The following is a 14,343-nucleotide window of genomic DNA, read 5'->3' as shown; positions in this document are numbered from 1 at the left end:
CTCTTTAGACACAAAATTTTTAGTTTTACACAAAAAAATAATTCAATTTTTTCCAAATTACTTTTTTTTTGTTGTACGTATATTTTTTTTCAATTTTTTCAATTTGAAAGTTGATGTTTTAAAATTTTAAAAATCATAATAAATGTCAAATCATTATGTGCATTTATATATAATTATAAATAATAAATAATCAATATTTGAAGGGCAATTCTGATTATTAAAAATTTAATGAGATTTGAAGGTTCAAAAAATCTTAATTAAAACTTAATGGAGTATAAGTTTATAAATTATAATTTGTGTGTAAATACCCATATTTTGAATATAAATTGACTAAGGATAATACATACGTAATTTTTTTTTTTTTTTAATGATACATTCAAACTATTTGTGCATATTCTTCAATTTCAACTCTTTTTATTATCTTTTTTCTCACTCTAAAACTCTAATCCATCCCACCAAAACTTACCATTACTATCAATATCATTGCTTTCAATTTAGATATACTATTTATTTATTTATTTATTTTTCACGAATGCAAAGCGCCAGATATATTTATATAATTATGTTGAACACAATAACCAGCCACTAACAATCTCCAAAGGGAAGCTGCCTTAGCCGCAGTGTGCGCAAAATTAACAGTGCGCCTATCAACCTTACTAATACACACATTTCACAACCTTACAAATATTACATGTCCAGCAAACCATTTGATAGTGTCAATCCTCTGCCATTACCGACTAAAACACGGGAAACCAAAACCATACACCTTATGCTCCTTAACTGGCACCATTCCAAAGCCTCTACGCATGCTTTAATTTCAATGTTAAGGTCAATTGATATACTCTTGTCAATTGATATACCTTGTGATGAATGAAACTATCTCAAAATGGTGTAATTTGAGATTTTTTATTCGTTTATTATTTGAGTGTACTTTAAAAGGTAATTTAGAAAAAAAAAAAAAAGATGTATTGAGAATAAATTACAAATCTAAATAATTTTAATAGAGTGCATTCAGAAATTAAGTGTACTTAATGATTTTTTAGGTACAAATAGAATCCCCGATTAGTGGTCACGAAGAATATAACCCGATCCAGCAAGGAATTAGATTAATGAAATTGGTTGAATATTACCCCTTGGTTCAAGTGCTACTTTGCCCGCCTCAAATATTGCCACTTGGTTCGGGTGCTACTTTTCCCACCTCAAATCGACCCTCTCCTCCCCATCTTTATAGATGAATCCAATTGGTTTCGTTGGAAAGTAAACCAATAATAAGTTTATGGGCACGTAAACTAGTAATAAGTTTATGGCACTGAAACCAAACAAAGAATGGGACACGATCTTTGCATTATTGTATTCAGAGCGTTTAATTTGATTTATGTATTTCTAGAATGACTGTTAAATTAATTTCAATCATTCATTGTCCTATTTGGTATTTAAATTCTGTACATATAGATTTATTATTTTTTTTTATAAAAATAAGAATCAAAATGAACCCTCTAAGTAGGGATGGCAATGGGGAGAGGTTAGATTTTACTTCCCTCATGCAGTGTTGGATCAGGGAAACTAGGTGGGGGTACCTTGCCATGAAACCCATCGGGGATCTAGAAATCAATACCACATCCAAACGTATAGGGGGAAATGGCGAAGAACAGCATCTATAAGGTCGGGCCAAGGGAGGTCACCATTGGGTCAAAGTCAAATTTCCAACCTACCTTTAAGCTAAAAAAGAAAAGAAAAAGTTAAGCCTTAAATTTTTTTAAATCAAATCACACAAATGATTCAGTTTCGATTTAGCTCAATTACATTTAATTCGGATTTTTGAGTCATTATATGAAACTGAATCATAATCAAAGGATTCTTAATTTATTGAGTGTCGTTCTCAAAAAAAAAAAAAATAATAATAATAATATTTAGTAAATTATAAATATTTTTTAAATTTATTTAAAATACAAATTATTTTTGTAATTTTAGAAATTGAAAATGCCTTTTTATTAGATTTTATTTAATATAATTAATTTTTATCTATACACTAATAAAATTGTTTGAATTGTTAATTAAACATATATTTCTAACATTACCAAAACTTGTTAATTTATTTTATAATTTATTAATAAAATGAGACATTTGTTATGTAATTAAAAATTTAAAGATGCAAGATGTAATTTTCAAAATGATAGGAACAATTAATATATTAAATGAACCTCGATAAATGTATTTATTCCCAATTTAGAAAAATTTATCCAAAAATTCTGTCTCAAAATCTTGCATACTCACAAGTCCTATTGTTTTCTTCTTATGATCCCGCAGGTCCTATTGTTTTCAAAAGTTATTCCATGAGATATTTTTAGATTTATTTTATATCATATTAAGACTTTTTTACCATTTATCAAATATAACACTCTAATGTAGTGAGTATGATGTGAAATTGGGGAAAAAAAACTCCTTATTTTTTCAAAATGTAATACTCCAATGTAAAACTTCAAAACAACTCCTTAGTGTATTTTTTGTTAATTTTTAAATGTAACAGTTCAATGTAATACTCTAATGTAACAGGTATGATGTACATCTAGAAGGACTACTAAAAACTCTTTAGTGTACTTTTTCTAAATGTAACACTTCTCAAATGTAGCACTTCAATGTAACATTCCAACAAACAGCAACAATTAAGAAAATTATAATGGCAAATGAGTCATTACACATTAAAAAGAACTAAATGGATTATAAAAAAAAAAATATGGGATTATATTAATTATAAGTCCAAAGATTAGATCAGTTTGACTCTAATTCAAATTCTTTCATCAGATTTATATTTTATCCAAAGAAATTTTACAAAAAAAACAAACCTATACATCTCAAAACCCAACTTCCATATCAATATGAAATTGAGCAAAATGATTAGAGAAGAGAAGGAATCTTGCAGATGAATTAATAGGTGATTTGACCAATTATGCAAGATTTTTGACATTTTATATGAAAAGAAACATATGTTTGAAATCTCATATTGTGTTATTTTGCTATATTTTTTATTTTGTAATTTTTTTTCTTTGTTTTAGTTTTAGTTTATTTGGTATATTTAGTTTTTTTTTTTTTTCATAATCTAAGTTATTCGTTGAAATTATAACAAGATAGTAGATGTAATTGTGCCTCCAAAATCTATTATTCATTTTTTAAAAATTTTACAGGTACAACGTATAAGAAAAAAGTAGCAATGGCAATAAAGGGCTAAAAGACTAATACAAAGAGTGATGTTTTGCTATGCAATTCGAGTTCATACATTTTTTTTGAGAAAAATTTTACCAATCGAGAAGAATATTTGGAACACATTCACAAGTTTGAAGAATTTTTTTTGTTTAATTCCATTTATTTTTCGCTTTATTTTTTCTTCAATTATATTAATTTATGTGTTCCATTTTGTTGTAATATATAAGGAGGACACTCTATTTAAATCCAAATATAACTAAACTTAATTATATAACTTTACAATATTTTTGCTTTCATTTTTATTTTTTTTATTTGAGAGCTTCATGGGTTTAAATTTGTTTCTTCGCATATATGTAATGAGTACACTAATTAAATAGGTTTTTAAATGATAGGTTTCTCTTTTGCAGTAAAAAGTCTTCTGCATAAAAGAGTATTTTCAAGCGAATGGATCTCAAATTCCTTAATAAATATACAAATAAACTATTTTGTTTCCAACTCATAATAGTTGTTATATATATAACAAAAACCCATTGTAGACAAGGTCTTTTGGACCCATTTGAAGAATAAAAACTCAAGATACATATTTTTTACTTAATTATTATTTAATAGTTAATTTCAACTACGTTATTGAATATCACGTAATTTTTAAACAGATTGATTTCAATATGTAAATATTTCAATAAAAATTTGATTAATTTCTTATAAACAAAATTATTATTCAACTATGTTGTGTTGAAATTATAAACACATTGCATATTTATAATAAAAAATTTAAAACTTAATTTAATAAATATATTTTATGTATTCAGACAAAAATTATAGGTAAGAATTTTTTTTTATGATTGTTCAATTTTATATTCATATATATAACACATGTCATTGCCAAAGAAACATTCAAGTCATGTGCATTTTATGCTTAAGACCTTATTATTTAAAATGAATGATTATATTATCATATAACACAAAGTAAAAATAAAACTAACTAAGATTTTAAAAAGAAAAGTGATTTTTTTTTATTTAGTTTCAGAATACAAAAATTGCTAAAATTTATAGATTATTGACATAAAATAAAATTAAAATGAAACTAACTATAAGAAACTAGTGATTTAGAGACTAATTTTTAGGGACTAGTTGAATTCAGTTTCTAAAAACAATTTTTAGGGACAAAAATAAAACTTGTGATAATTTTATAAAAATGGGTCATTGTTTACTGTTTAAGTTCTTTGACAACATTTAGAGACAAATTAATTTGGTCATGATTGAACTTTAGTGACCATATGTTTTGGGCTTTAAAAATTATTTATTCCAGGACCAACTAAGTTGGGAATTAGACCAATTTTAGTTTTAACTTTGATGTTAAAGTGAATTTGAAAATTTTGAATTTTAATTTTTATAAATTTTTTTTTTCTATATACTCATTATTGTTTAGGAATAGAATGCCTTTGATGTGTGGATGTCAATTTTTTTCTTTTTTTATATGATTGGATGACATTTAATTTTTGTGCATTTTTAGCTATGAAATTAAACGGTTACAAAATTCCCAACTTTGACTTTTAGCGACGAAAATGTATGGTAGAGAAAGTCCAATTATCTTTTAGCGACCAAATATAATTGTGGTAAAAATTGCCATTATTTTATTTTTGCGACCAAATTGGGACATTTTGTGACGAAATTTTAGCAACCAAAGATTTAGTTCGGCAAAATCAAACATTTGTGACTATATAAATTTAGTTGCTAACTGCCTAAATTTCATTGCTAAAAGTCAATTTTGATTTTCTTGGATGCACTTTCAGCACCGTTTTTAGTGACAAATTTATTTTTGTCACTAAAAGCATTTAGAGACCAAAATAATAGTTTTAGAGACCAAATAATTTGTTGCGAAAAGTTTTATATGTTGTAGTGAACTAAGATTTTAAAAAGAAAAGTGATGCTACTAGTTTCAGAATACAAAAGTTTTTGAAATTTATAGGTTATTGATACAAACAAAATTAATAAATAAAAAGGTAATTCCTTGAAATTTTTTTTTTAATTAAGTAGCTTTAGAATACAAAAATTATTAGTAGTAGATACAAAATAGAGTTAAAATTTGTATAACAAGATATCATAAATGCTTATTTTTTAGGAAAAATTGGTCTAAGATCCCTGCCCAATTTTTGATAGGAGGAGAGGTCCACAATAATATTTTTTGATGGCTAAGATCCCTCAACCTTATTTTACGTTATAAAATATCTAATTTACCCTTCTTTATAACATAAGTTTGTTTGGATTTTGGCAAACTGAATATTCTATTACTGACTTCACGGTGGAGATTTTGGAAACTGACTTCATGGTGGAGATTTCGTAGGGATTTTGCAAGTGTTGCAATGGACTTGACGATAGAGATTGCTATGATCGTATAGGTGTTACAGTGTGTTGATCGTGTAGGTTTTTCAGTGGAGTTGAATCAGGTATGTTTTCGATGGAGATTCCATATAGATTTCGATTTTTGTTTTGAATTTTATGTAAAGATTCCGATTTCATATTAGTTTTTCGAGTGTATTTTTGCATTAGGTTTTTGTTTTCAGGTTTGATCAATTTAAAAGAGAGGCTAGCTCAGTGAAATTGTTTATGACTTTTGGAGTTGATTTTTCATTCTTTGTTATTGATCAATTTTAGAGAGGGGCCAGCTTAATAGAGTTGATTTTGATTTTTAGAGTTCATTTTTCATTCTCTATTTTTTGATAAATTTCAAAGAGAGTTGACAGTGAAATTGATTTTGATGTTTAGAGTTCATTTTTCATTCTCTATTTTTTGATAAATTTCAAAGAGAGTTGACAGTGAAGTTGATTTTGATGTTTAGAGTTCATTTTTCGTGCTTTGTTTTTATCAACATGCTTATCAATGATAAGTTTTGTTCTCTATTTTTTCAAACCAGAGAAATTTCTTTAAACCAGAGATAAGTGTAAATTTTTTATCATTTTTTGTTCTCTAAGTTTTGTTCTCTGTTTTTTCTGCACTTTTGTTGGTATAGTCCAGAGAAAATTGGAAGTTTGCTATTATAATCCAATGAAAATCACAGAGAAAATTATATGTTCATATGGACATATTATTATAAGTTTTTAACGCTGATAGAATCTCAAAGAAAATTGTAAGTTTGTAGTTCAGTAAAAATCATAGAGAAAATTGTAAGTTTGTAATTTGTTATGGACATGCTATTATAAGTTTGTTATTTTTTATTTTTTCTTAATTGAATGTTTTGTGAGCATAATAGATCTTCTCTATGAGTTTCTCTGTGTTTGTGTGGAATAATTAGCATTTTTGTCAATTTGATGTTAATGTATTTTTGTTTTTGTGATCTTTAAAGTGAATATAAATTCTTAAATTTCTCTGGACTTTTATTTGTAGTTCAGAGAAAATTATAAGTTTGTTATTCATTTTTAGTTTGTAGTTCAAAAAAAATTATAAGTTTGTTATTCACTTGCAGTTTGTAATTCAGAGAAAATTATAAGTTTGTAGTTCAAAGTGAATATAAGTTTTTGCTTCTCTGAGCAAAAGTTTTTTTTTTTTTTGTTTTTTCTTTCAGTTTAGATGGACAGTGCAGTGTTTTTTGTTATCTTAAAGGTGTATATAAGCTTGTAAACTTCTTTGGATTTTGATATGAGTGCAATATTGCACAATCACACAAGAAAAATTGTAAGCTTGTAGTTCAGTGAAAATCACAGAGAAGCTTACAATTTCATAACAGATCTTCTATATGATTTTTGTCTATGATTGTGTTTAATAGTTAGCAGTAAATTTCTCTGTGATTATCTCTAGATTCATTAAGTTTTCTGTGATTTTGTTTTTGTTATCTTGAAGGTGAATATAAGTTTGTAAATGTCTCTGGACTTTTATTTGAGTCCAACGAAAATTATAAGGTTGTTATTATAATCCAAAGAAAATTATAATTATTAGAAATTTCTTCGGATTGTTATGTTGTTCTTGTGAAGTGTTTTTATATTGAACAAATTATTTTTCTTATTTTTTCTTTCAATTTCGATGGACAGTGCAGTGTTGTTGCTGTGCGAATATGGGAATGATACTATTGTCATTAATGTTTCATGTGAATTGAATTTTGAGGAATTGGTTGGCATTTTGTGTAAAACATGGAAGAATTTGAAACCTGAGACAATGTGTATTTCATATTCTATTGTGGGCCATCCGAATTGTATGGTTCAAAATAATATTGATTTTCTGAATATGTTAAGGGTTGTTTGTGCACGTGGTGTTGATATAATTAATATTTTAGTTATTAGGTGTAGTACTTCTAGTCAAGAGGATGAAGTAGGGTCTAATTGGGTAGATGTTGTGCATGGTGAATGTAATAGGCTGGTGGATATTGAAAGGAATTTGCTCTCTAAGTTTTGTTCTCACCAAGAAAATGTGTTATTGTCAACTAGTTGGCGAAATAATATTACGAGTGTTGGACAAAAGTTTGAAGGTGGTGTGGATGAGTTTCGTACTGTTTTATGCAAGTATGCTATTGAGGTTGGTTTTCAGTTTATGTATATTAAAAATGACAAGCTGGGGGATACGGCAAAATGTGCATATAAGGAATCAAGGGGATGTATGTGGCGTGCACATGCTTCAGTTGAAAAAATAAATGGGTTCTTTTACATAAGAACTTTGAATAATGAACATATGTGTGGTGTAGCGGTTCGTACTAGTAAACATGTTAGGATGACTTCCAGCATAGTTTCTAGGCTGATACTTGAAGAGGTAAGTGCAAAACCTTTAACTTATCCAGTGGATGTTGTCAAAGAAATGAAAGACACATATGGGGTCTCAATCAGTTAAAACTGTGGTTAGTTGGAGGTTAAAAAAGCAAAATGTAGTACATATGGGGATTCTTATTTGTCATTCGATCAATTACGGTGGTATTTTGATGAGGCATTGAAGAATAATCTAGGTAGTCGTTTTGAGTTAGATTTTGACGATAACAAGCGTTTTAAAAGAATGTTTATGGCTTTTCATGCATACATTGCTGGTTTCAAATATTGTCGATCATTGCTGTTTCTTGATGGAACATTTTTAAAAAAACGATACAAAGGAGTTATGCTTGCTGCGACGAGAAAAGATGGGAATGAAGGTAATTATAAATATATCTAATTTTATCTAAGTATGTGAATTTTCTATACATGTGGGAATTGAGTGAATTTTCTATTTTTGTTATAGCGATCCCAGTTGTCCCTTTACTATTCTGTTGTATTCCGGACTCGGTTCCGTGAAGTTGGTAGTGGTTTCCATCTTGTTGCCGTCCTTTAATTCCACTCGATTGAGTTTTAGGATGTTTTGAGCAGGGTTGTTACAGGTTGGTTAGGCATTGGTTTCAATTCCTTGTTGTTCAGTTTTTAGGCGATCCGCTCGAGCGGGTCTTCTTGTGCTCGAGCGGGTATTGCACACCTCCAGTATTTTCGTGTTCCTGCAAAACTTCTGCAAATGTGATTTTTACGCTCGAGCGGGTTTGTTTACGCTCGAGCGGTGGCGCTCGAGCGGGTTTGGTGGCGCTCGAGCGGGTAGTACTTTATGGGTATAAGTTCTGGGAGGTGGAAATCTACGCTCGAGCGGACTGGTTTTCGCGCTTGAGCGGAAGTGTTTTATTCTTGTGTCTTGGCGCTCGAGCGGGCCTTATTGCGCTCGAGTGTGTTCAGATTTTTGTTCTTGGTGCTCGAGCGTTGTGTTCTCTGCTCGAGCGGGTCATACGTATATGAGTTATCCGCTGGGTGATTTAAAATCACTTTTTGCTTTTCTTTCTCTCTCCTACTTTTTCTAAAAACCATTTTTGAGAGCCTCTCTCTCTAGAAACTCCCTTCTCTCTAGGGTTTGATCTAGTTAGAGTGTCCTCATTCTTTTCGGCCTTTGTAAAAGTCGTGTTGATCGTCGAGGGCGTCGTTTTGATCCGAAAATCTTGGGCTTTGGAGCATTTTGGTTTTGATCTCTTCTCCATCCGAGCTCTAACTTCGAGGTAGGGATAACCTACTCCTTACTATGAGCTTTGTCTTTAAATTTTTGGCATTTTGATATGTTGGGGGTTGTTGGGTAATTTTGAGAGAGTTTGGGCCTTTGTGTAATTTTACAAAAGTTGGGGTTTTTATTTATATAAAACCTAAATGCATGTTTGGCATGGAAAAGTGAAATTAATGTTGAAACATTAATGAAAATGGAACCTAAGGGTTGTAATGTTAATTATGGAAAATGCCCTAATTACATTGATTGATTAATTTGTATAATTAATTGTTGGAGATGAGGGATTGATTTGAAAATGTGAAAATTGGAAAGGGAAGGGGTTAAAGGGTGTAGTTGGATCATTTATCACTCACGTAGTTGAAATGTTGATTATATATCCATTGTTGCATTTATTTTCTGTATAGAAATAACTGCTTTGGGCTATCGGTGGAGGATAGTCTTGATTGTTGTAGACAATGCATGATGATTAGGCAAACTGGAACTAATCACTGGAATGTGTCATTGAGTATGACAGTTGAAAGAATACATTAAATTTATGTGTTGTGTGATGATGTGTATAATTATTGTTTATATGCATTGTGTTGTGTTGGAGAAGATAGGGGATGTACTCCACGGTTTAGGGGAAGATAGGGGATGGACCTCTAAACCGGATGTTGTTGGGAGGAGATAGGGGATGGACTCCATAGATAGAGCTCATATGCTTATCTATTAATGTGTTGACAGAGCTCATATGCTTGTCATTGGAAGTGTGATAGTGCTCTTATGCATATCTATGGAAGTGATGATATAGCTTGTATGCTTATCTGTTGATGTGTTGATATAGCTAGTACGCTTATCTAATATGAGTTGGGAAAGTGCTTAATATGAGATATTGCCTTATATGGGTTGTTTGGCCAGGTTCTGAGCCATGGTTATAAATTTAGAATTGAACAGAATTGGAAAAGGGATTGTAACATGGACTTGTATGTCATGAAACTATAAAGTGTGTTAAGGGGAAAATATCAGTGTTTGCCATCTATCAACTGCTAATCTTTTAGTCATTGTTCATATTTGGTTTAGTGTGTTTCTACTGGGCTGTGGCTCACTCTATATGGGAATATCATTTTCAGGTACAGGTAGCATGCCACCTCCAAGGACGTAGCTTGGGAGGCTAGAGGCAGGCGGACTTTTGTTGTTTTATTTCTTTGATGTATTACGTGTATATTCAAGCTAAGGGCTTAATGTGTAAATGAGTTAGCACTCTTTTGTTGCAACCAAGTGTTAACTTGGAAAGCTGTAAGCCTTTAGGGCATTTGCTTTTGTTGTTAACATGTAATACTTTTGGTGATGAAACTCTGATGAATAGAAGAAAGTGAAACTTATATATATCAACGCATGTCTATATTGATGGGTTAATATTATTATTTTGAGGGCGTTACATTTGTGGTTATGTTTTGTGATTTTTCTCTGACACTTTGAATTTTCTCTGGTTTTGGCCACTGTGTGAATTTTCTCTGGATTTTGGTTAGTGTGTGAATTTTCTCTAGATGTTGTCATTGTGTGAATTTTATCTGTAATTGGTCACTAAGTTAATTTTCTCTGGATATTGTCATTGTGTGAATTTTCTCTGGATATTGTCATTGTGTGAATTTTCTCTGTAGTTGGTCACTAAGTGAATTTTCTCTAGATGTTGCCAATGCGTGAATTTTTTCTGGATATTGTCATTGTGCGAATTTTCTCTGTAGTTGGTCACTAAGTGAATTTTCTCTGGAGCTGTTCACTAAGTGAATTTTCTCTGGAGGTTGCCATTGTGTGAATTTTCTCCGGATTTGGCCACTGTGAAGTTTTTTTGGATGTTGGCAGTGTCAAATTTCTCTGGTTGCTTATTGTTCTAATTTTCTCTGCATTTGTATATCTAATATGTTTGTTCCTATTTGTTTTGTAGGTTTTTTTTCCTATTGCTTTTGCCATTGTTAATGCTGAGAATAAAGACAATTGGTGTTGGTTCCTTGAACATTTATGTGAAGTAGTGGGATCGGAGAGGGTGATAAGTTTCATATCATATCGATATTGTGGTATTGTGGAAGGAATTGCTAGGTTTTTCCCTAATTGCTATCATGGATTTTGTCTTGAACTTCTAAAGAGAAATTTGAGGGATATGTTATCATGTGGAAACACAAATTTGGTTAAGGAGACGATTGTGTCCAAGTTTTCAGAATGTGCATATGCGCCAACAAAGGCATCATTCCATTTCAAGTTAAATGAATTAAAAAGTGAGGGAGGAGACATTGTGAGTGTTTTCTTGAGAAGTTTTCCATATGCAAATTGGAGTGATGCATATTTTGAGGGGAAACATTGTAACGCCCTCAAAATAATAACATTAAACCTATCAAATAAGGCATGCATTTGCAAATAAACTAACCACATTCCTTTATTCCTTAGAGTTCCATTACATAAGTATTACATGTTAACATCATAACAAAATGCCCTACGGGCTTACAGCTTTCCAAGTTAACACTTGGTTACAACAAAGAGAGTACTAACTCGTTTACACATTAAGCCCTAGGCTTGAAGTTACATGTAATACATCACAAGTTAAGCAACAAAAGTATGCCTGCCTTTAGCCTCCCAGCTATGTCCTTGGAGGTGGCATGCTACCTGCACCTGAAAATGATATTCCCATATAGGGTGAGCCACAGCCCAGTAGAAATACACTAAACCAACCATGAACAATGCCTAAAATATTAGCAATTGATAGATGGCCAACACTGATACAATCACATAAATCATATATTTATGTCAAACGACTTACAAGTCCCAATTACTTTTCATTTCCCTTTTTTCAACAGATAGGCATATAAGCACTACCCACATGCTCAACAGATATGTATAACAACAATATCCACATTCTCAGATAAGCAAATAAGCTATATCCACATACATCACAAAGATAAGCATATAAGCTCTATCTTCACTTCTTTAGACAAGCATATGAGCTGTATCTACGGAGTTCATCCCCTATCTTCTCCCATCACTATCCGGTTTAGAGGTACATCCCCTATCTTCCCCTAAACCGCGGAGTACATCCCCTATCTCCTCCTCTACACATAACGTATATAAACACATTGGTTCTATATACAATCACCCAATACATACAGTTAATGTATTCTATCAACCGTCAAGTTCCATGACTCATTTCATTGATTAGTTTCAGTTTGCCTAATCATCATGCATTGTCTACAACAATCACGACTATCCTCCACCGATAGCCCAAAGCAGTTATTTCTAAACAGAAAATAAATGCACAATGGATATTCAATCAACATTTCATTTCTTCATTCTTCTCAATTAATTATCCCAATTAATTAAATAATGTAATTAGGTCGATTCCCATAATTAACATTTCAACCCTTAGGTCCCATTTTCATCAATGATTCAACAACCATTCCATTTTTCTATGCCAAACATGCATCTAGGTTTATTATGAATAAAACCCCAACTTTTGTAAAATTACACAAAAGCCCCAAACTTTCACAAAATTACCAAACCAAGCCCAACATCTCAAAATACCAAAATTTAAAGACAAAACCCATAGAGAGGAGTAGGATATCCCTACCTTGAAGTTTTAGCCCAAAAGGAGATGAAGACTCCAAGATCAACTTGCTCCAAATCCAAACTTTTTCAGATTAAATCGAAGCTCTCAACGCCCTCTATCTTTTTAATAAAGGCCCTAGGCTAGATTCACACCCTATGGAGATCAAACCTTAGAGAGAGTGCAATTTTAGGGAGAGAGAGGCTCGGATTAAGGGTTTTGGATCAAAAAGAAAGTGAGAAAGTGATGTTTTAGACGCTGCTGTCCGCTGATATAAAACACGCTCGCTCGAGCGAAGGCTTGGTCGCTCGAGCGACCAGACACAGAAAACTCTCGCTCGAGCCAAGAAGTTCTCGATCGAGCGAAGAAAAATCCAGACCGCTCGAGCGAAGAAAGCTCGCTCGAGCCAAGAAAGACAGCTCTCAGGTCCAGAACCAGGTGCAACCGCTCGCTCGAGCGAGCCACTTTGGCTCGACCCACCATACTCGAACCCCACTCTCGCTCGAGCGACCAACTCCTCGCTCGAGCGAAGGTCCAAAATTCTGGGCAGCAACACTAGGCTCCCAAATACAACCAACCTGTAACAAACCTGCCCAACACATCCCATAACTCAATATACAAAGTACAAAGGATGCAAACACGATAATAAACAACAACCAACATCCACGGACACATGTCCGGATCACTGTACAACAAGGGTAAACCCGGGATCGCTATAACATTATGGTGAGATGTATTCAAATATTGCTGAGTCATTCAATTCATGGATACGAGAAGTCGAAACTTGCTAATAACAAATTTGGTGGACATGATACGGTTACAAATCATAAATATGAGGTCTGATAGGAGCCTGCTCTCGAGTAAATGGAATAAAGTTCTCTGTCCTCGTATGGATAGTGTATTGGAGAAGGCTTTCATGGATGGGAGGACATGTAATGTTGAGTTTATCATCTGATAATGTCTTTGAAGTACATTGTTTTCCTTCAGTTATGGTTGATCTTGGGTTGAGAACTTGTTCATGTCGAAAATGGGAAATAAATGGGTATCCATGTCAACATACTGTTGCTGCAATTTTTAGGAGTGGAAAGAATTTGAATTTATTTGTTGAACCATTTTTTCATGTTGATATGTATCGTTAAGCATACTCGTTTTCAATTGGTTCAGTTTCAACTGTTGAAAAACCTGTATGTAACATTGTTGATGCTATGATTTTACCTCCATTGAGTAAGAGACCAGTTGGGAGGCCAAAGAAGAACATAATTGCTTCTATTGGAGAGTTTAAAAGGGTGATTAAGTGTAGTCGATGTGAGAGTATTGGTCGCCATAATAAGAGTACATACAAGAAACCTTTGTTAAATAGTTGAGGGTAATACATTTTATTGGTTGAATAATACATTTGATAATTACTTTGTGTATTTTGTTTTGTGAAATGTATTTTTTGGACGGTGCATATATAATAATACCAATCAAATTTATCCAGAGAAATTTTTCAATAGCAATGAAAATTACTTTTTGTATTGTGTTTTTAGAAATATACATTGGGAGTGCCTTTATAATACCAATCAAATTCATCTAGAGGAATTTGC

Source organism: Camellia sinensis, chromosome 1 (genome assembly GCF_055761805.1).
Source record: "Camellia sinensis isolate YWXY chromosome 1, ASM5576180v1, whole genome shotgun sequence".
NCBI classification, from domain to species: Eukaryota; Viridiplantae; Streptophyta; class Magnoliopsida; order Ericales; family Theaceae; genus Camellia; species Camellia sinensis.
The sequence above is the reverse complement of the archived record's forward strand: the minus strand, read 5'-3'. Positions refer to the sequence as shown.